At 48.8% G+C, this 21,711-nt stretch overlaps 2 non-coding genes across 2 annotated transcripts; both read left to right on the top strand.

Moving 5' to 3' along the window:
- Positions 1 to 12,985: 12,985 nt before the first annotated feature.
- TRNAL-CAG (transfer RNA leucine (anticodon CAG)) lies at positions 12,986 to 13,068 on the top strand. Its single transcript has one exon. It is a non-coding gene; the product is annotated as a tRNA-Leu (tRNA).
- Positions 13,069 to 20,159: 7,091 nt separating this feature from the next.
- TRNAL-CAG (transfer RNA leucine (anticodon CAG)) lies at positions 20,160 to 20,242 on the top strand. The gene has a single exon. It is a non-coding gene; the product is annotated as a tRNA-Leu (tRNA).
- Positions 20,243 to 21,711: the final 1,469 nt, after the last annotated feature.

Genomic DNA, 21,711 nt, shown 5'->3' with positions numbered 1-21,711 from the left:
GTACTGTGCAGTGTATATATACAGGAGGAGTGGTACTGTGCAGTGCATATATACAGGACAGGAGGAGTGGTACTGTGCAGTGTATATATACAGGAGGAGTGGTACTATGCTGTGTGTATATGCAGGACAGGAGTGGTACTGTGCAGTGTGTATATACAGGACAGGAGTGGTGCTGTGCAGTGTATATATACAGGACAGGAGGAGTGGTGCTGTGCAGTGTATATATACAGGACAGGAGTGGTACTGTGCAGTGTATATATACAGGACAGGAGGAGTGGTGCTGTGGAGTGTATATATACAGGACAGGAGTGGTACTGTGCAGTGTAAATACAGGAGTGGTACTGCGCAGTGTATATATATACAGGAGGAGTGGTACTGTGCAGTGCATATATATACAGGACAGGAGGAGTGGTACTGTGCAGTGTGTATATGCAGGACAGGAGTGGTACTGTGCATTGTATATATACAGGACAGGAGTGGTGCTGTGCAGTGTAAATATACAGGACAGGAGTGGTACTGTGCAGTGCATATATACAGGCCAGGAGGAGTGGTGCTGTGCAGTGTATATATACAGGACTGGAGGAGTGGTACTGTGCAGTGTATATATACAGGAGGAGTGGTACTGTGCAGTGCATATATACAGGACAGGAGGAGTGGTACTGTGCAGTGTATATATACACAGGAGTTGTACTGTGCAGTGTGTATATGCAGGATAGGAGTGGTACTATGCAGTGTGTATATACAGGACACGAGTGGTACTGTGCAGTGTATATATACAGGACAGGAGGAGTGGTGCTGTGCAGTGTATATATACAGGAGTGGGACTGTGCCGTGTATATAGACAGGAGTGGTACTGTGCAGTGTATATATACAGGACAGGAGTGGTACTGTGCAGTGCATATATGCAGGACAGGAGTGGTACTGTGCAGTGTATATATACAGGACAGGAGGGGTACTGTGCAGTGTATATATACAGGACAGGAGGGGTACTGTGCAGTGCATATATGCAGGAGGAGGGGTACTGTGCAGTGTATATATAGGAGTGGTACTGTGCAGTGTATATATACAGGAAAGGAGGAGTGATGTCGTGCAGTGTATATATACAGGATTGGTACTGTGCAGTGTATATATACAGGACTGGAGTGGTACTGTGGAGTGTATATATACAGGAGTGGTACTGTGCAGTGTATATATAGGAGTGGTACTGTGCAGTGTATATATACAGGAAAGGAGGAGTGATGTCGTGCAGTGTATATATACAGGATTGGTACTGTGCAGTGCATATATACAGGACTGGAGTGGTACTGTGGAGTGTATATATACAGGAGTGGTACTGTGCAGTGTATATATACAGGATTGGTACTGTGCAGCGTATATACACAGGACAGGAGTAGTGGTACTGTGCAGTGTATATATATAGGAGTGGTACTGTGCGGTGCATATATACGGGACAGGAGGAGAGGTACTGTGCAGTGCATATATACAGGACAGGAGTGGTACTGTGCAGTGTATATATACAGGAGTGGCACTGTGCAGTGTATAGATAAAGGAGGAGTGGTACTGTGCAGTGTACATATGCAGGACAGGAGTGGTACTGTGCAGTGTATATACAGGACAGGAGTGGTACTGTGCAGTGCATATATACAGGACAGGATTGGTGCTGTGCAGTGTATATATACAGGAGTGGTACTGTGCAGTGTATATATACAGGAGGAGTGGTACTGTGGAGTGTATATATACAGGACAGGAGTGGTGCTGTGCAGTGTATATATACAGGACAGGAGTGGTACTGTGCAGTGCATATATACAGGACAGGAGTGGTGCTGTGCAGTGTATATATACAGGAGTGGTACTGTGAAGTGTATATATACAGGAGGAGTGGTACTGTGCAGTGCATATATGCAGGACAGGAGGAGTGGTGCTGTGCAGTGTATATATACAGGACAGGAGTGGTACTGTGCAGTGTATATATACAGGACATGAGTGGTACTGTGCAGTGCATATATGCAGGACAGGAGGAGTGGTGCTGTGCAGTGTATATATACAGGACAGGAGTGGTACTGTGCAGTGTATATATACATGACAGGAGTGGTACTGTGCAGTGTATATACAGGAGTGGTGCTGTGCAATGTATATATGCAGGAGTGGTACTGTGCAGTGTGTATATGCAGGACAGGAGTGGGACTGTGCAGTGTATATATACAGGAGTGGGACTGTGCAGTGTATATAGACAGGAGTGGTACTGTGCAGTGTATATAGACAGGAGTGGTACTGAGCAGTGTATATAGACAGGAGTGGTACTGTGCAGTGTATATAGACAGGACATGAGTGGTACTGTGCAGTGCATATATGCAGGACAGGAGGAGTGGTGCTGTGCAGTGTATATATACAGGACAGGAGTGGTACTGTGCAGTGTATATACAGGAGTGGTGCTGTGCAATGTATATATGCAGGAGTGGTACTGTGCAGTGTGTATATGCAGGACAGGAGTGGGACTGTGCAGTGTATATATACAGGAGTGGGACTGTGCAGTGTATATAGACAGGAGTGGTACTGTGCAGTGCATATATACAGGGCATGAGTGGTACTGTGCAGTGCATATATGCAGGACAGGAGGAGTGGTGCTGTGCAGTGTATATATACAAGACACGAGTGGTACTGTGCAGTGTATATATACAGGAGGGGTACTGTGCAGTGTACAGTGCCTACAAGTAGTATTCAACCCCCTGCAGATTTAGCAGGTTTGATAAGATGCAAATAAGTTAGAGCCTTCAAACTTCACACAAGAGCAGGATTTATTAACAGATGCATAAATCTTACAAACCAAAAAGTTATGTTGCTCAGTTAAATTTTAATAAATTTTAAACATAAAAGTGTGGGTCAATTATTATTCAACCCCTAGGTTTAATATTTTGTGGAATAACCCTTGTTTGCAATTACAGCTAATAATCGTCTTTTATAAGACCTGATCAGGCCGGCACAGGTCTCTGGAGTTATCTGGGCCCACTCCTCCATGCAGATCTTCTCCAAGTTATCTAGGTTCTTTGGGTGTCTCATGTGGACTTTAATCTTGAGCTCCTTCCACAAGTTTTCAATTGGGTTAAGGTCAGGAGACTGACTAGGCCACTCCAACACCTTGATTTTTTGCCTCTTGAACCAGGCCTTGGTTTTCTTGGCTGTGTGCTTTGGGTCGTTGTCTTGTTGGAAGATGAAATGACGACCCATCTTAAGATCCTTGATGGAGGAGCGGAGGTTCTTGGCCAAAATCTCCAGGTAGGCCATGCTATCCATCTTCCCATGGATGCGGACCAGATGGCCAGGCCCCTTGGCTGAGAAACAGCCCCACAGCATGATGCTGCCACCACCATGCTTGACTGTAGGGATGGTATTCTTGGGGTCGTATGCAGTGCCATCCAGTCTCCAAACGTCAAGTGTGTGGTTGGCACCAAAGATCTCGATCTTGGTCTCATCAGACCAGAGAACCTTGAACCAGTCTGTCTCAGAGTCCTCCAAGTGATCATGAGCAAACTGTAGACGAGCCTTGACATGACGCTTTGAAAGTAAAGGTACCTTACGGGCTCGTCTGGAACGGAGACCATTGCGGTGGAGTACGTTACTTATGGTATTGACTGAAACCAATGTCCCCACTGCCATGAGATCTTCCCGGAGCTCCTTCCTTCTTGTCCTTGGGTTAGCCTTGACTCTTCGGACAAGCCTGGCCTCGGCACGGGAGGAAACTTTCAAAGGCTGTCCAGGCCGTGGAAGGCTAACAGTAGTTCCATAAGCCTTCCACTTCCGGATGATGCTCCCAACAGTGGAGACAGGTAGGCCCAACTCCTTGGAAAGGGTTTTGTACCCCTTGCCAGCCTTGTGACCCTCCACGATCTTGTCTCTGATGGCCTTGGAATGCTCCTTTGTCTTTCCCATGTTGACCATGCATGAGTGCTGTTCACAAGTTTGGGGAGGGTCTTAAATAGTCAGAAAAGGCTGGAAAAAGAGATAATTAATCCAAACATGTGAAGCTCATTGTTCTTTGTGCCTGAAATACTTCTTAATACTTTAGGGGAACCAAACAGAATTCTGGTGGTTTGAGGGGTTGAATAATAAATGACCCTCTGAATAAACTTTTCACAATTTAGAAAAAAATTAAACAAAGAAATAACATTCTTTTTTGCTGCAGTGCATTTCACACTTCCAGGCTGATCTACAGTCCAAATGTCACAATGCCAAGTTAATTCCGAATGTGTAAACCTGCTTAATCTGCAGGGGGTTGAATACTACTTGTAGGCACTGTATATATAGGAGGAGTGGTGCTGTGCAGTGTATATATACAGGAGGAGTGGTACTGTGCAATGTATATATACAGGACAGGAGTGGTACTGTGCAGTGTATATATACAGGAGTGGGACTGTGCAGTGTGTATAGACAGGAGTGGTACTGTGCAGTGTATATATACAGGAGGAGTGGTACTGTGCAGTGCATATATACAGGACAGGAGGAGTGGTACTGTGCAGTGTATATATACAGGAGGAGTGGTACTGTGCTGTGTATATGCAGGACAGGAGTGGTACTGTGCAGTGTATATATACAGGAGGAGTGGTACTGTGCAGTGCATATATACAGGACAGGAGGAGTGGTACTTTGCAGTGTATATATACAGGAGGAGTGGTACTGTGCTGTGTGTATATGCAGGACAGGAGTGGTACTGTGCAGTGTATATATACAGGAGTGGTACTGTGCAGTGCATATATACAGGACAGGAGGAGTGGTGCTGTGCAGTGTATATATACAGGACAGGAGTGGTACTGTGCAGTGTATATATACAGGACAGGAGGAGTGGTGCTGTGCAGTGTATGTATACAGGACAGGAGGAGTGGTGCTGTGGAGTGTATATATACAGGACAGGAGTGGTACTGTGCAGTGTATATACAGGAGTGGTACTGTGCAGTGTATATATACAGGAGGAGTGGTACTGTGCAGTGTGTATATGCAGGACAGGAGTGGTACTGTGCATTGTATATATACAGGAGTGGAACTGTGCAGTGTATATAGACAGGAGTGGTACTGTGCAGTGTGTATATATACAGGACAGGAGTGGTACTGTGCAGTGTGTATATATACAGGACAGGAGTGGTACTGTGCAGTGTATATATACAGGACAGGAGTGGTACTGTGCAGTGCATATATGCAGGAGGAGTGGTACTGTGCAGTGTATATATACAGGACAGGAGTGGTGCTGTGCAGGGTATATATACAGGACAGGAGGAGTGGTACTGTGCAGTTTATATATACAGGAAAGGAGGAGTGGTACTGTGCAGTGTATATATACAGGACAGGAGTGGTACTGTGCAGTGCATATATGCAGGAGGAGGGTTACTGTGCAGTGTATATATAGGAGTGGTACTGTGCAGTGTATATATACAGGACAGGAGGAGTGGTGCTGTGCAGTGTATATATACAGGACAGGAGGAGTGGTGCTGTGCAATGTATATATACAGGACAGGAGTGGTGCTGTGCAGTGCATATATACAGGACAGGAGGAGTGGTGCTGTGCAGTGTATATATACAGGACAGGAGTGGTACTGTGCAGTGTATATATACAGGAGGAGTGGTACTGTGCAGTGTGTATATGCAGGAGTGGTACTGTGCAGTGTATATATACAGGACAGGAGGAGTGTTGCTGTGCAGTGTATATATACAGGACAGGAGTGGTACTGTGCAGTGTATATACAGGAGTGGTACTGTGCAGTGTATATGTACAGGAGTGGTACTGTGCAGTGTGTATATGCAGGACAGGAGTGGTACTGTGCAGTGTATATATACAGGAGTGGGACTGTGCAGTGTATATAGACAGGAGTGGTACTGTGCTGTGTATATACATATACAGGAGTGGTACTGTGCAGTGTATATATACAGGAGTGGGACTGTGCAGTGTATATAGACAGGAGTGGGACTGTGCAGTGTATATAGACAGGACAGGAGTGGTACTGTGCAGTGCATATATGCAGAACAGGAGTGGTACTGTGCAGTGTATATATACAGGACAGTAGTACTGTGCAGTGCATATATGCAGGAGGAGGGGTACTGTGCAGTGTATATATAGGAGTGGTGCTGTGCAGGGTATATATACAGGAGGGGTACTGTGCAGTGTATATATACAGGAGGAGTAATACTGTGCAGTGTATATATAGGAGGAGGGGTACTGTGCAGTGTATATATACAGGAGGAGGGGTACTGTGCAGTGTATATATAGGAGTGGTACTGTGCAGTATATACATATACAGGAGTGGTACTGTGCAGTGTATATATACAGGAGGAGTGGTACTGTGCAGTATATACATATACAGGAGTGGTACTGTGCAGTGTATATATATACAGGATGAGTGGTACTGTGCAGTATATACATATACAGGAGTGGTACTGTGCAGTGTATATATATACAGGATGAGTGGTACTGTGCAGTATCTGTATCCAACATTCTGCCCCAGCTCACAGCCTGCCCCCATGTCCAGCATTCTGCCTCAGTCTCCAGCATTCTGCCCCAGCTTCGAGCATTCTGCCCCATGTCCAGAATTCTGCCCCAGCGTCCAGCATTCTTCTGCCCCAGCTTCAAGCATTCTGCCCCATGTCCAGAATTCTGCCCCAGCGTCCAGCATTCTTCTGCCCCATGTCCAGCATTCTGCCCCGTCTCACAGTCTGCCCTCATATCCAGCATTCTGCCACCAGCGTCCAGCATTCTGTCCCCAGCGTCCAGCATTCTGCCCCATGTCCATTCTGCCCCCAGTGTCCAGCATTATGCCCCATGTCCAGCATTCTGCCCCAGGCTCCCTGGATAGCCGCTCTCAAAAAAAAAAAAAAAATAAAAAAAAAAAAAAAATTCTTCTTACCTTGTTATCTGGCTGTGCTCCAGCGGCGAGGCTCCCTCCCTCTCCCACGTGGCACACTGACTGAATGAGGAAGTGGAGGAGCAGAGCAGTGTGTGACGTCAGGTGAGGGCGGAGCTGTGGCTGGACCATTGTGCAGGGGGGGATTTCGGCGCTGGCTGGACCATGGTGCGGGGGGGGGGGGGGGCCTGCCCGAGGGGCCCGGCAGGCGCTGAGTCTGAATTTAAAATATAGCTGCAGAAGCCTGTATAAAATGTAGGGGGGCCCCAGCGCGGATCGGGCTGCCAGCATGGTCGGGCCCCCCTAATCACCGGGCCCCATACACATGTAAGGCCTGTCATGCCCTGATGGCGGCCCTGGTTTCAGGATGCTTGACAGTTGGCATGAGACAAGACTGGTGGTAGCGCTCACCTGGTCTTCTCCGAATAAGCCGTTTTCCAGATGTCCCAAACAATCGAAAAGGGGATTCATCAGAGAAAATGACTTTACCCCAGTCCTCAGCAGTCCACTCCCTGTACCTCTTGCAGAATATCAGTCTGTCCATGATGTTTTTTCTGGAGAGAAGTGGCTTCTTTGCTGTCCTCCTTGAGACCAGGCCTTGCTCCAAGAGTCTCCGCCTCACAGCGTGTGCAGAAGCACTCACACCTGCCTGCTGCCATTCCTGAGCAAGCTCTGCACTGCTGGTAGTCCGATCCCACAGCTGAAGCACTTTTAAGAGACGGTCCTGGCGCTTGCTGGTCTTTCTTGGGCGCCCTGGAGCCTTTTTGGCAACAAGGGAACCTCTCTCCTTGAAGTTCTTGATGATGCGATAGATTGTTGACTGAGGTGCATTCTTTCTAGCTGCGATACTCTTCCCTGTTAGGCCATTTTTGTGCAGTGCAATGATGACTGCACGTGTTTCTTTAGAGATAACCATGGTTAACAGAAGAGAAACAATGATGCCAAGCACCAGCCTCCTTTTAAAGTGTCCAGTGGTGTCATTCTTACTTAATCATGACAGATTGATCTCCAGCCCTGTCCTCATCAACACCCACACCTGTGTTAATGGAGCAATCACTGAAACGATGTTAGCTGGTCCTTTTAAGGCAGGGCTGCAATGACGTTGAAATGTATTTTGGGGGATAAAGTTAATTTTCTAGGCAAATATTGACTTTGCAAGTAATTGCTGTTAAGCTGATCACTCTTTATAACATTCTGGAGTATATGCAAATTGCCATTAGAAAAAATGAAGCAGTAGACTTTGTAAAAATTATTATTTGTGTCATTCTCAAAATTTTTAGCCATGGCTGTACAGACCAAAGTTTGGACACACCTTCTCATTCAAAGAGTTTGCTTTATTTTCATGACTATGAAAATTGTAGATTCACTCTGAAGGCATCAAAGCTATGAATTAACACATGTGGAATTATATAATTAACAAAAAAGTGTGAAACAACTGAAAATGTGTCTTATATTCTAGGTTCTTCAAAGTAGCCACCTTTTGCTTTGATTACTGCTTTGCACACTCTTGGCATTCTATTGATGAGCTTCAAGAGGTAGTCACTGGAAATGGACTTCCAACAGTCTTGAAGGAGTTCCCAGAGATGCTTAGCACTTGTTGGCCCTTTGGCCTTCACTCTGCGGTCCAGCTCACCCCAAACCATCTCGATTGGGTTCAGGTCTGGTGACTGTGGAGGCCAGGTCATCTGGCGTAGCACCCGATCACTCTCCTTCTTGGTCAAATAGCCCTTACACAGCCTGGAGGTGTGTTTGAGGTCATTGTCCTGTTGAAAAATAAATGATGGTCCAGCTAAACACAAACCGGATGGAATAGCATGCCGCTGCAAGATGCTGTGGTGGCCATGCTGGTTCAGTATGCCTTCAATTTTGAATAAATCCCCAACAGTGTCACCAGTAAAGCACCCCCACACCATCACACCTCCTCCTCCATGCTTCACGGTGGGAACCAGGTATGTAGAGTCCATCCGTTCACCTTTTCTGCGTCGCACAAAGACAAGGTGGTTGGAACCAAAGATCTCAAATTTGGACTCATCAGACCAAAGCACAGATTTCCACTGGTCTAATGTCCATTCCTTGAGTTCTTTAGCCCAAACAAGTCTCTTCTGCTTGTTGCCTGTCCTTAGCAGTGGTTTCCTAGCAGCTATTTTACCATGAAGGCCTGCTGCACAAAGTCTCCTCTTAGCAGTTGTTGTAGAGATGTGTCTGCTGCTAGAACTCTGTGTGGCATTGACCTGGTCTCTGATCTGAGCTGCTGTTAACCTGCGATTTCTGAGGCTGGTGACTCGGATGAACTTATCCTCCGCAGCAGAGGTGACTCTTGGTCTTCCTTTCCTGGAGCGGTCCTCATGTGAGCCAGTTTCTTTGTAGCGCTTGATGGTTTTTGCCACTGCACGTGGGGACACTTTCAAAGTTTTCCCAATTTTTCGGACTGACTGACCTTCATTTCTTAAAGTAATAATGGCCACTCGTTTTTCTTTACTCAGCTGCTTTTTTCTTACCATAATACAAATTCTAATAGTCTATTCAGTAGGACTATCAGCTGTGTATCCACCAGACTTCTGCACAACTGATGGTCCCAACCCCATTTATAAGGCAAGAAATCCCACTTATTAAACCATAGTCATGAAAATAAAGAATACGCTTTGATTGAGGTGTGTCCAAACCTTTGGTCTGTAGTGTGTGTGTGTGTGTGTGTGTGTATATATATATATATACACATATATACACACACACATACACACACACACACTATGACTTATCTCGGCTAAGACAAAGCCTAGATCCTCAGGCTACATCCACATCATGGGCGTAGCCGGGATCAAACCTGGGGGGGGGCAGAACCTCATACTGCACACCCCTACACTTGAAAATAAAGCCTGCACCTTAAGAAGATGTGGTGGTGAATGCAGTATATTTATTCCAACTATCAGTTGATGTTACTGAAGACGAGCAATGCCTGTCCTGGGCGTCCTTTTGGGCAGCTATGAGGTGGACCTGACTGGTGCTAAAAAAAAGGAGTGTTAGTCTGTGTGCTATCCGGCTTTCATTCTTTTTGGTACAGATATGATATGGATAGACAGATATATAAATAAAAGCAGATTAGAAATCTGCTCTGATATTGAAAACATTATCTATGAGCTCAAAAACCTTTCAGGTGATGCAGTTTTTAAAAAGCTGATCTGCTTTTGCAACTGAAAAACGTATCCTCAAAAAACGCAGCAAAAACGCTGTGTGTGAATGTAGCCTTAGATCAGGAATAGAACAGCCATTTATAGGACATTTCATAACTTTCCCAAATTCCTATGAAAAAATATTCAGCACATTCTGCATTGAACTACTGTACCCAATTTATTATATATTTTAGGAGTCGGAATCGGTCCATTTTATACCAACTCCGACTCCACCAAAATGAGCACCGACTCCGACTCCACAGCCCTACATACTAAGGTTGTGTTTTATCTCCTGTCCACCACACTCCAGCTCCGGCTCCGCCCCCTAAGCACCATCCTCTGCTCCCCCCATGCTCAGCCTCTGCTCCCCCCCCATGCTCAGCCTCTGCTCCCCCCCCATGCTCAGCCTCTGCTCCCCCCCCATGCTCAGCCTCTGCTCCCCCCCCCCATGCTCAGCCTCTGCTCCCCCCCCATGCTCAGCCTCTGCTCCCCCCCCCCCATGCTCAGCCTCTGCTCCCCCCCCCATGCTCAGCCTCTGCTCCCCCCCCCATGCTCAGCCTCTGCTCCCCCCCCCATGCTCAGCCTCTGCTCCCCCCCCATGCTCAGCCTCTGCTCCCCCCCCATGCTCAGCCTCTGCTCCCCCCCCCATGCTCAGCCTCTGCTCCCCCCCCCATGCTCAGCCTCTGCTCCCCCCCATGCTCAGCCTCTGCTCCCCCCCCCATGCTCAGCCTCTGCTCCCCCCCCCATGCTCAGCCTCTGCTCCCCCCCCCATGCTCAGCCTCTGCTCCCCCCCCCCCATGCTCAGCCTCTGCTCCCCCCCTCCCATGCTCAGCCTCTGCTCCCCCCCCCATGCTCAGCCTCTGCTCCCCCTCCCATGCTCAGCCTCTGCTCCTCCTCATGCTCAGCCTCTGCTCCCCCCCCCCATGCTCAGCCTCTGCTCCCCCCCCCATGCTCAGCCTCTGCTCCCCCCCCATGCTCAGCCTCTGCTCCCCCCCCCATGCTCAGCCTCTGCTCCCCCCCTCCCATGCTCAGCCTCTGCTCCCCCCCATGCTCAGCCTCTGCTCCCCCCCATGCTCAGCCTCTGCTCCCCCCCCATGCTCAGCCTCTGCTCCCCCCCATGCTCAGCCTCTGCTCCCCCCCATGCTCAGCCTCTGCTCCCCCCACTCTCCCCCCACACACCGTCTCCCTTCTGTCCTCTGCGGGGTGTCGCCGCTCCCTCCTCCGGGCTTTGTGTTGTGCCGCGCTCTTCCCCGCTGACAGCTCCGCTCCTCTGCTGCGCGCTCTCCACAGCAAACATTACGACACCACCGTCGCCTCCTCCATGACTCAGTCCGGCCTCCCACGTCTCCTCACCACACGTCACTTCCCCGCCCGGCCGCCATTTTAGTTCCTGTGGTGGCGGAGCACAGGCGGAAGTGCCGCCATCTGTAGCAGCGGCTGCGGTCCTCCTCACCGTGTCTCCGCCGAGTCAGGAGGTTTTCGTGAGGGGGAGATCTCGGCGGCCTGATACCATAATGCCGTCCACCCCGCTCCGTGTGGCCGTGGTGTGCTCCAGAACCGCAGCATGGAGGCGCACAATCTCCTCCGGTAATGGCGGAGCCCCTTCTTCTTCAGTCTGTGCGCGTAGTTCGGGCCGTGTGAGGCCGGTGATGTCTCTAGGCCTCTGTATGTGATGGAGGACCCTGGGAGCGGCCATACCTTCTTACACACACCTCCATGGTGGCCTTTTCCCCCTCAGATGTAGGAAAATTACACATTTGTAACTGAATGTGTTAGAAACTTTTTTTGGGTGGGAACTTGCGCCATATAGCAACTCTCCGGCCATTTTTTTAAAAATTCTTTTATATGACTGGGAAAGGATTAAAAGCATAACAGTAGTGGCCTTTTCAGTTACCGGGGCCGACTAGGCCTCACATGGGGTCGGGTCGGGTCGTCATCAGTCCAGTCTGGGCAGGTGGTGTGTATATATATATATAATTTAGTTTTCACCCCCCCCAGTCTCTTCGCTAGTTTTAATCTTCAGGGGCCTGAAGGTCCTGGAAACCCTTTTATTTCGAGTGATTTCTGGCCGAAGCAAACTTAGGTTTGTTTGTGTCTGGTGGAAACTGATTGCCTTCACTCTGTTTTTTTTTCTGTTTTTGGAGTAAAAAAAAAAAATATATATATTAGGTTCTTTTCACACCAGGACGTGTACACTGAATATATTCTATAGGGTATAACAGGCACCCGTCTGCCGAGAGAACGTCCTTCTCAAATCCATCTGACCACTGTACATCCAAAAACACTTACCAGCTGATTCATCAGTTTACATTTTTTTTTTTTTTTTTAAGCCAAAAAATGTCTCTTGATGTTTTTACAGCCTCTCTGTTAACTTTGTGAAAAGTTGAATAAAATGCCTTTATCTACGATCATCTGATGTCTTGTTACAAAGAAATTAGACAGGGACAGAGTTTTGAATATTGGAATATTACAATTTTTTCTCATGTAGGGTCACCAGCCAATGTTACTGGGCACAGTGAGGCTACATGAAAGCTCCACATGTCCACTGTTAACTCCTGGTGGATTGTTTTATTAGTAATCTGTTCATTGTGGTATAAGTTGTATGCACAACTTTTTGTGTTTTTTGTGTTGTATTTGAATTCAAATGGAATTTGAATTCAGGGGGTCAGAGCCTGGCTGTCCATGGATAAAAGTGGTCCTTGTGGTGCAGGCTTGAGGGTGCACAAATGCCCAACAGAGCACCACACAGCCCCAAGAACTGCTCCCTCACCTCAGTCTGGTAATTAGCTTTCAAATGACATCCCAATGTCCCCTCTGGCTTTGCCAGAAGTCCCACCAGGGGCCCCAATGTCTGATTTGGACAGCAGATCTGTACTGAAGTCCCTGGTGGTGCAAACTCTTGTGTCACCAGGGAGCATGTCAATGACAGCAGTCAGGATGGCCTAGTGGTCTAAGGCACTGTGTTCAGGTTGCAGTCTCCCGTGGAGGCGTGGGTTCGAATCCCACTCCTGACAGCAGCAGTACTGGTCCCTGGAGGTGCAAGCTGTTGTGCACCAGGGAGCGTGTTAAGCGTCTGCAGTCACCACATGTGGAGGCATGGGTTCAAATCCCACTCCTTGACAGCAGCAGTACTGGTCCCTGGAGGTGCAAGCTGTTGTGCACCAGGGAGCGTGTTCAGCGTCTGCAGTCACCACATGTGGAGGCGTGGGTTCAAATCCCACTCCTGACAGCAGCAGTACTGGTCCCTGGAGGTGCAAGCTGTTGCGCACCAGGGAGCGTGTTAACCGTCTGCAGTCACCACATGTGGAGGCGTGGGTTCAAATCCCACTCCTTGACAGCAGCAGTACTGGTCCCTGGAGGTGCAAGCTGTTGTGCACCAGGGAGCGTGTTCAGCGTCTGCAGTCACCACGTGGAGGCGTGGGTTCGAATCCCACTCCTGACAGCGACAGTTTTTTTTTTTTTGTTTTTTTTTAAAGAAAAGAAAATAAACCTAGTGGCAGCATGTGTAATAACAGTCTCCAGGTCTTATAGCCTAATGTATACACCATAAATATTTATATGTGTGTCTATACAGTTGGTGTATATATGTGTGAGTATATTTTTTAGCCTTAAAGTTTTGATTCTCCATCCTCATTTCTTTCTTTTCCAAATCAAAAAAACACTCGTGTGAGAGCAATCTGCATCCAAAAAAACTTAGGGATAGGGACAATTTAGTGAGTACGTCGGGCTCCCTTAAAAGGTCAATTCACCCAACGAACAAGGGTGCTGCTCAGGGTGGATTGATTTAAATCACGCCGATTTAAATCATGATTTAAATCACGATTTAAATCAAAAGATTTTTTTCTATTTAAATCGGATCGATTTAAATCATGATTTTAATCATGATTTAAATCACTGATTTAAATCAAAAGGTTTTTTTTTAATATAAATCACGATTAAAATGAGAAGTGAGAGCAGTGTGCATGTGCGCCCATAGTTACACGGACGAAACTAGGGGCAACGATCTAACGCCAGGGTGAGGGGGGGACCCCAAAGTAAGTAAAAATCATTTTTGTTTTACTATATGGCAATAGGTAGGTGTTTAAAAGCAGCATGTCTTAATTGTATAAACTATTAATAGCCTCCACATTTTGTTCATACTGCCCCTTTAATTCCACACTTCTAGCTTGGTTTCAGATTTGGTTTAGTTTCTTTTTCCCTGCATTCAGTTGACATGCCCAAACTTGTTGGATAGTCAGCAGTACTTGGCTCAGGCTGTAGTAACATCAGCAGTGCTTGGCTCAGGCTGTAGTAACAATCAAACTTCATAAGTGATCTGTGTGAGCCATGGCAGCAGGTCGTAAGAGAGACCCTATTTGGGTTCATTTTGTTGAGATGCCAGCAGCAGATCTTGGAAAGAAAGGTGCAAGAGCAAAGTGCAAATACTGTCAAAAGGATATCCAAGGACTTGTTTGCCGTTTGAAATCACATTATGAAAACGGCAATCAAATGATTTAAATCAAAAAAATCTGATTTAAATCAAAAAAATCTGATTTTTTTGATTTTTTTAAAAAATTCAAGATTTTTATCCACCCTGGTGCTGCTTGCTCGTCGGGTGAGATGGGCAGCACGATTATTATCATCTAACACGCTTTCCTAGGATAATCTGCCAACACAAATCTCTTCTTGAATGGACAATCGTTTCTTAAATGACAATTTATGCTGATAAAAAAAACCAAAAGCTCTAAATTAGGAAGGAGGCTGGAGGGGGGGGCGTCAGGGACTGGAGGGGGGAGACAGAGGCTGGAGGAGGAAGTGTGGTGGTGTAGACGGGGCTGCGGGAGGCTGTGTGGTGCTGTAGAGCGGGTTGCGGGAGGCTGTGTGGTGGTGTAGAGGCCTACAGGGCCACACAGCCCCCTGGTGTGACTTCCCGAGTGCCATGACAGCTGACTGTATATACATGTTTACACATACATGTATGTACATGTGCCATGACCGCTCCTTAGACCATACATACATGGATTGTCACTTACCCAAACCGAGGATGAAGAGGCTTAGCTGCTCCACATGATGATGGTGGCCGGAGAGCTGTGTTCCTCCATAGCGATGTCGTCCATTAGGCAAACTTGGTGTCCTTGTCCCGCCAGTTCTTGAGCCAGTTTAGTGTCCACGATGCCTTGTTACCTATTGGGAAAAAAAAGGGAAAAGGAAATTATTGAATTTTGACATAGAATAAAAATTAAGTCCTATGAATTGTACTGGTACATTAACCCCTTTTTCTACGAGCGTATATTGCCAGCAGACACACAGAGAGCGGGCGACTGCCCCAAGTGTTACCTACTGAGAGACAGAGAAATAAAAAAACAATAATTAATAAGGGAAATATTGCATTCATAATTAGTGTTCACAGCAGAGTGACAACACAGCCCCCCACAGCTGTGCCCATACACTGTCCTCACCTCCCCCTGCAGGGACCACCTGTCTCCCACGCAGTGCCCCCCACAGCTGACCCCAAACACTCTGCAGGGACCCCCTGTCTCCCACGCAGTGCCCCCCACAGCTGACCCCATACACTCTGCAGGGACCCCCTGTCTCCCCCGTAGTGCCCCCCACAGCTGACCCCATACACTCTGCAGGGACCCCCTGTCTACCCGCAGTGCCCCCCACAGCTGACCCCATACACTCTGCAGGGACCCCCTGCCTCCCCCCACAGCTGACCCCATACAGGCATACAGTTACCGGCCGGCAGCTCCAAGGTTCAAATCTGGCGCTCAGGTGACGTCATTGTTGCTGCAGTTAGACCGAGAAAGCGGGGTGGGCTCGGAGCCACGTGACACAGAGCCCGGCCGCCCATCCCCCAGCCTCACTGTACTGCAAGCCAGGGAGAGACTGTTTGTGTGCTGCACGGCGCTGACTCCGCCCCCCCGAGCCAGGGGATGAGTCACAGGCAGCTCGGCGTGTCACACGACTCCTCCCTCTTCCACCTTCTATGCAGGCCGGATCTTGGTTCCCATAGCACAGTGACCCTGCCCACCGGCCAGTCACTGCCGCCCCTCCCCCACCACTAAGCGATCTTACACAGCAGCACAGAGTCGGGGAGGAGATGGGAGATGACCCCGCACCACACAGCGGAGCACTATGAGCCCTGGGGGTGCAGCGCTGACCCCGCCCACGCCGCACCACACAGCGCAGCGCTATAAGCCCTGGGGGCGCAGCGCTGACCCCACCCACCCCGCACCACACAGCGGAGCACTATGAGCCCTGGGGGCGCAGCGCTGACCCTGCCCACCCCGCACCACACAGCGCAGCACTATGAGCCCTCGGGGCAGTCTCCCGTAGAGGCGTGGGTTCGAATCCCACTCCTGACAGCAGCAGTACTGGTCCCTGGAGGTGCAAGCTGTTGTGCACCAGGGAGCGTGTTCAGCGTCTGCAGTCACCACGTGGAGGCGTGGGTTCGAATCCCACTCCACACAGCGCAGCACTATGAGCCCTCGGGGCGCAGCCAGGGGTGGGATTCAGCGGGTTCTCCCCGGTTCGGTGGAACCGGTTGTTAAAGCTATTGCTCTCATTTTTGGCACCATTAGCCGGCTCTCACTTTTGAAAATGAGATTTCAAATTTTGAGGTCTGCGGCAGATTCTTTCCGGCGTCCATGCTCCCAGAGGCCACTGCAACATGGCGGCGGCCAGCAAGGGAAGTGCGGGGGCCTCCGGGCTGCGAAGAAATCGCGGCGGAGCCGCCGTCCCTGTACCGGAGCACAGCCCGCTGCCACCACCGCACCGCAGAGCGCCGCCCCCTGCCCCAGCACAGCTGCCCCTGCCTCAGCGCTGCTGCTGCCCCCCCCTGCCTCAGCGCTGCTGCTGCCCCCCCTGCCTCAGCGCTGCTGCTGCCCCCCCCTGCCTCAGCGCTGCTGCTGCCCCCCCCTGCCTCAGCGCTGCTGCTGCCCCCCCTGCCTCAGCGCTGCTGCTGCCCCCCCTGCCTCAGCGCTGCTGCTGCCCCCCCCTGCCTCAGCGCTGCTGCTGCCCCCCCCTGCCTCAGCGCTGCTGCTGCCCCCCCTGCCTCAGCGCTGCTGCTGCCCCCCCTGCCTCAGCGCTGCTGCTGCCCCCCCTGCCTCAGCGCTGCTGCTGCTGCCCCCCCTGCCTCAGCGCTGCTGCTGCTGCCCCCCCTGCCTCAGCGCTGCTGCCCCCCCTGCCTCAGCGCTGCTGCCCCCCCTGCCTCAGCGCTGCTGCTGCTGCCCCCCCTGCCTCAGCGCTGCTGCTGCTGCCCCCCCTGCCTCAGCGCTGCTGCTGCTGCCCCCCCTGCCTCAGCGCTGCTGCTGCTGCCCCCCCTGCCTCAGCGCTGCTGCTGCCCCCCCTGCCTCAGCGCAGCTGCTGCCCCCCCTGCCTCAGCGCAGCTGCCCCAGCACAACCAACCTGCCCTAGCACAGAGCCGCCACCGCACGAGCCTGGACCACTGAATGACCCCTGTGACTACTTCACCTGTGCCAGATCCCTTCCCAGGTAAGCTGAATTCGGACTGTAAGACGGACCCCCATTTGACACATTATTTTTTTTCCCCCTATTTTCCTACTGAAAATTGGGGTGTTCTTATGGTCCGTTGCATCTTATAGTCCGAAAAATACGGTAATTTATCCTGAGATTACAGAGTCTGCAACTTTTCTATCTAGCCAGTTAGAAGTGACTCATTGTAACACTTAGGGTACCGTTACACCTAGCGATGCACCAGCGATCCCGACTAGCGAAATGACGCGGTCAGGATCGCTGGTGCATCGCTAGGTGGTCGCTAGTGAGCTGCTACACAGGCAGATCTCACCAGCGACATTGCTGGGGACGGGGATCGCTACTTACCTGTCAGACGCGGCGATCCTGCGTCCTCCCGCCCTGGGCGCCACAGGAAGCCCAGCAGGAAGTGGCCGACGAGGAATGGACCAGGAGCTTCTCGCGCGATCAGTGATAACCAGCGGGGGAGCCGGTCGGAGGTAAGTATCACATGCAGGGATATCGCTAGCAATATCGCTGCAACGTCACAAAATCGGTGACTTTACAGCAATATAGAATCATAGAATCGTAGAGTTGGAAGGGACCTCCTGGGCCATCTGGTCCAACCCCCTGCTCAAAGCAGGATTCGCTAAATCATCCCAGTCAGATGTCTGTCCAGCCTCTGTTTGAAGACTTCCATTGAAGGAGAACTCACCACTTCTCGTGGCAGCCTGTTCCACTCATTGATCACTCTAACTGTCAAAAAGTTTTTTCTAATATCTAATCTGTGTCTCTTCCCATTCAGTTTCATCCCATTGCTTCTAGTCTTTCCTTGTGCAAATGAGAATAAAGTTGATCCTTCTACAATGTGACAGCCCTTTAGATATTTGTAGACAGCTATTAAGTCTCCTCTCAGTCTTCTCTTTTGCAAACTAAACATTCCCAAATCCTGCAACCTTTCCTCATAAGACAGGGTTTGCAGACCGGTCACCATTCTGGTCGCTCTTTTCTGAACTTGCTCCAGTTTGTTGATGTCTTTTTTAAAATGTGGTGCCCAAAACTGGACACAATATTCCAGATGAGGTCTGACCAAAGAGGAGTAGAGGGAAATAATGACTTCACGTGATCTAGACTGTATGCTTCTGTTAATACATCCTAGAATTGCATTTGCCTTTTTTGCTGCTGCATCACACTGTTGACTCATATTCAGTCTGTGATCTATTAGTATACCCAAGTCTTTTTCACATGTGCTGTCACTTAGCCCTATTCCTCCCATTCTATATATGCTTTTTTCATTTTTATTGCCCAGATGTAGTACTTTGCATTTCTCCCTGTTAAAAACCATTCTGTTAGTTGCTGCCCACTTCTCCAGTTTATTTAAATCTTTTTGAATCCTCTCTCTCTCTTCTCTAGTATTAGCTATCCCTCCTAGCTTTGTGTCATCAGCAAATTTAATCAGTTTACCCTCAATTCCTTCATCTAAATCGTTGATAAAGATGTTGAACAATACAGGGCCCAGGACAGAGCCCTGTGGTACCCCACTTGAGACATTCTTCCAACTGGATGTGCAGCCATTTACGACCACTCTTTGGGTCCGATCACTAAGCCAGTTATGAATCCACCTAACAGTTGCCTTGTCCATTCCATACTTAGTCATTTTTTCAATAAGGATTGTATGAGAGACTTTGTCAAATGCTTTGCTGAAGTCAAGATATACTATATCTACAGCATTTCCTTGATCCACCCAATCAGTGATACCGTCATAGAAGGAAATTAAGTTAGTCTGACATGACTTATTAGTTAGAAACCCATGCTGACTCTGTTTAATCACTTCATTCTTATCCAGGTATTGACATACATGTTGTTTAATAATTTGTTCAAAGATCTTTCCTGGTATAGAAGTCAGACTCACCGGCCTATAGTTGCCTGGGTCCACCTTCTTCCCCTTTTTGAAGATAGGAACAACATTTGCTCTTCTCCAGTCTTCTGGCACTTCTCCTGTTCTCCAAGAATTTTCAAAGATTATGGAGAGGGGTTCAAAAATATTGCTAGCGATATCGCAGTGTGTAACGGGGTCTTTACAGACAATGGCGTTTACCATCTGTCTGCAGAACTAAAGTAATGAAAAAGAAGCTGGTAATTAGCTTTCAAATGACATCCCAATGTCCCCTCTGGCTTTACCAGAGGCCCCAATGTCTGATTTGGACAGCAGATTTGAAAAGACATTTTCAGTCTGGGGCAGTCTTGGGGGTTCTCAATCCCCTTAACTACTCTGCAGAAAGGGTCAGGCAAATCAAGCTTGGCAGGAACATCATCCAGGAGGCCACCTACATACAGCAACATCACTTGTCCCCCTGCTCCAAATGGAATTTGAATTCAGGGGGTCAGAGCCTGGCTGTCCATGGATAAAAGTGGTCCTTGTGGTGCAGGCTTGAGGGTGCACAAATGCCCAACAGAGCACCACACAGCCCCAAGAACTGCTCCCTCACCTCAGTCTGGTAATTAGCTTTCAAATGACATCCCAATGTCCCCTCTGGCTTTGCCAGAAGTCCCACCAGGGGCCCCAATGTCTGATTTGGACAGCAGATCTGTACTGAAGTCCCTGGTGGTGCAAACTCTTGTGTCACCAGGGAGCATGTCAATGTCAGCAGTCAGGATGGCCTAGTGGTCTAAGGCACTGTGTTCAGGTTGCAGTCTCCCGTGGAGGCGTGGGTTCGAATCCCACTCCTGACAGCAGCAGTACTGGTCCCTGGAGGTGCAAGCTGTTGTGCACCAGGGAGCGTGTTAAGCGTCTGCAGTCACCACATGTGGAGGCGTGGGTTCAAATCCCACTCCTTGACAGCAGCAGTACTGGTCCCTGGAGGTGCAAGCTGTTGTGCACCAGGGAGCGTGTTCAGCGTCTGCAGTCACCACGTGGAGGCGTGGGTTCGAATCCCACTCCTGACAGCGACAGTTTTTTTTTTTTTGTTTTTTTTTTAAAGAAAAGAAAATAAACCTAGTGGCAGCATGTGTAATAACAGTCTCCAGGTCTTATAGCCTAATGTATACACCATAAATATTTATATGTGTGTCTATACAGTTGGTGTATATATGTGTGAGTATATTTTTTAGCCTTAAAGTTTTGATTCTCCATCCTCATTTCTTTCTTTTCCAAATCAAAAAAACACTCGTGTGAGAGCAATCTGCATCCAAAAAAACTTAGGGATAGGGACAATTTAGTGAGTACGTCGGGCTCCCTTAAAAGGTCAATTCACCCAACGAACAAGGGTGCTGCTCAGGGTGGATTGATTTAAATCACGCCGATTTAAATCATGATTTAAATCACGATTTAAATCAAAAGATTTTTTTCTATTTAAATCGGATCGATTTAAATCATGATTTTAATCATGATTTAAATCACTGATTTAAATCAAAAGGTTTTTTTTTAATATAAATCACGATTAAAATGAGAAGTGAGAGCAGTGTGCATGTGCGCCCATAGTTACACGGACGAAAGTAGGGGCAACGATCTAACGCCAGGGTGAGGGGGGGACCCCAAAGTAAGTAAAAATCTTTTTTGTTTTACTATATGGCAATAGGTAGGTGTTTAAAAGCAGCATGTCTTAATTGTATAAACTATTAATAGCCTCCACATTTTGTTCATACTGCCCCTTTAATTCCACACTTCTAGCTTGGTTTCAGTTTTGGTTTAGTTTCTTTTTCCCTGCATTCAGTTGACATGCCCAAACTTGTTGGATAGTCAGCAGTACTTGGCTCAGGCTGTAGTAACTATGTAGGTGACTATACAGTTTTTTTTTCTTGTCTCGGAGGCAGCGGCAGCAGCAACATGTTGGGGCCACTAACTGTGCAGATAACTGGGGCCACTCACTGTGCAGCAAAGCTGGGGCCACTCACTGTGCAACATAACTGTGGCCACTCACTGTGCAGCATTATCTGGGGCCACCCACTGTGCAGCATTATCTGGGGCCAGTCACTGTGCAGCATTTTCTGGGGCCAGTCACTGTGCAGCATTATCTGGGGCCAGTCACTGTGCAGCATTATCTGGGGCCAGTCACTGTACAGCATTATCTGGGGCCAGTCACTGTACAGCATTATCTGGGGCCACTCACTGTGCAGCATTATCTGGGGCCACTCACTGTGCAGCATAACTGGGGCCACTCACTGTGCAGATAACTGGGGCCACTCACTGTGCAGCATTATCT

This window comes from Dendrobates tinctorius, unplaced genomic scaffold, assembly GCF_039654945.1.
Source record: "Dendrobates tinctorius isolate UK_male_01 unplaced genomic scaffold, ASM3965494v1 ptg000017l, whole genome shotgun sequence".
Taxonomy (NCBI): Eukaryota; Metazoa; Chordata; class Amphibia; order Anura; family Dendrobatidae; genus Dendrobates; species Dendrobates tinctorius.
The sequence above is the reverse complement of the archived record's forward strand: the minus strand, read 5'-3'. Positions and strand labels throughout refer to the sequence as shown.